The sequence below is a fragment of the Cherax quadricarinatus genome, chromosome 48, assembly GCF_038502225.1.
Source record: "Cherax quadricarinatus isolate ZL_2023a chromosome 48, ASM3850222v1, whole genome shotgun sequence".
Classification (NCBI taxonomy): domain Eukaryota; kingdom Metazoa; phylum Arthropoda; class Malacostraca; order Decapoda; family Parastacidae; genus Cherax; species Cherax quadricarinatus.
The window spans coordinates 17,742,002-17,744,628 of NC_091339.1; positions in this window are offsets into that span (position 1 = coordinate 17,742,002).

Consider the following 2,627-nt stretch of genomic DNA (forward strand, 5'->3'; position numbering starts at 1 on the left):
ACCACCACCATCCATCACAACCACCACCATCCATCACAACCACCACTACCACTATCCATCACAACTACCACTGCCATCAGCACCATCTATCATATCCACCGCTACCACCACCACCACCACCACCACCACCACCATCTATCACATCCACAACTACCACCACTATCATCCATCACATCTACCGCTACCATCACCATCATCCATCACAACCACCACCACCACAATCCATCACAACCACCACTACCATCACCATCATTCATCACATCCACCATTACCATCTACACCACTATCACTCCCACGACTAACAATACATCCATTCGTAACACCGCCCTCTCTCTTGCTACCATTATCTCTCTCATTACCACCACATCCACCATCACCATCCACTACCACCATCACCGTCCACTACCACCATCACCGTCCACTACCACCATCACCAGCATACAGGGAACATATTGAGCAGGAATTCCTGCTGGTCCATTAGTCAAGGTTGTATGTCATAGCTGGTACCGTCGTTCCTCTCTTTTACCTTATAAACGCCACCGTATGTTTCACTAGCAGCTTATAACGTGTGTGTGTGTGTGTGTGTGTGTGTTTGTGTGTGTGTGTGTGTGTGTGTGTGTGTGTGTGTGTGTGTGTGTGTGTGTGTGTGTGTGTGTGTGTGTGTGTGTGTATGTGTGTGTGAACTTGCGCCTTTTTCCTTTTACTTGCTCGCCTTCAATAAGGTCAACACACAAGTGACCTTTGCCTTCTTTCATACCATTTGTTCACACACACACACACACACACACACACACACACACACACACACACACACACACACACAAACACACACACACACACACACACACACACACACACACACACAAACACACACACACACACACACACACACACACACACACGTACACACACACACACACATACACACACACACACATACACACACACATAGCACGTCAAGAAATTAGAGAAAGTGCAAACGTTTGCAACAAGACTAGTCCCAGAGCTACAGGGATTGTCCTACGAAGAAAGGTTGAGGGAAATTGGCCTGACGACACTGGAGGACAGGAGGGTCAGGGGAGACATGATAACGACATATAAAATACTGTGCGGAATAGACAAGGTGGACAAAGACGGGATGTTCCAGAGAAGGGACACAGACACAAGAGGTCACAAATGGAAGTTGAAGACTCAGATGAATCAAAGTGATGTTAGGAAGTATTTCTTCAATCATAGAGTAGTCAGACCGTGGAATAGCCTAGAAAGTGACGTAGTGGAGGCGGGAACCATACATAGTTTTAAGGCGAGGTATGATAAAGTTCATGGGGCAGGGAGAGAGAGGACCTAGTAGCAATCAGCGAAGAGGCGGGGCCAGGAGCTATGACTCGACCCCTGCAACCACAAATAGGTGAGTACAAATAGGTGAGTACATACACACACATACACACACACATACACACACACACACACACACACACACACACACACACACACACACACACACACACACACACACACACACACACACACACACACATACACACACACATACACACACACATACACACACACACACATACACACACACACACATACACACATACACACACACATACACACACACACACATACACACACACACACACACACACACACACACACACACACACACACACATACACACACACATACACACACACATACACACACACACACATACACACACACACATACACACATACACACACACACACACACACACACACACACACACACACACACACACACACACACACACACACACACACACACACACACACACACACACACACACATACACACACACACACACACACAGGACCGGCGAGATCACTATTAAAATAATTATGTTCAATTGATAATATTGACAGAAATAACTTGAGGCGGAAGTGCTTCGCCGATCGTCGATTCTAATCACCGGCTAATTAGGCACGAGTTGTACGACCCATGCCGCTATAGCGCTCCTTTTAACGAGATTAATAATATCCCTTTGTGATGCCTGTATTATATGTTCACGCTGCCGCCGGAAGCTAAGCTTTTCGGCTGACAAATATTGGTGGGAAAAGGCTAAACCCGTGAAAGTCACACGTCACGTCGAGATTGAACAGTGGTGAGGAGTATTTAGTACATCAAGTTCCTTTGATCAAGAGCTCTTCACCGGCATCATTAGCACCCCCATGATGGGTGGATACAGGAGTGTGCTGAATAAATAAGGGTGTAGCGGACATTGGATTGAGAATCACGTAATAATTCCCCTCCCCTGTCTATCCATACCTCCCTCAGTCTTCCTATCCTGCTGCTCCTCCTCCTCCTCCTTCCTCTCTGTGCCTCTCTTCCCTCCATCCTCATATCATGTTTGCCTCTCAATACATCCTCTTCTCAGCATCCCTTATTTTCCCATGCAACCCCCCCATCCCCTGTCCATGTTGTCCTTCCCCTCGCTCTGCACCCCCTCCCTTTCACACTTCCACAACCCCCTCCCCAGTGCTCCATCACTCTGTACTTCCTCCCCATTGCTCCTCCCCTCCCCAATTCCCCATCACCCCCTCCCTGTTGCTAATCCCCTCCCCCAATCCCCCATCACGCCT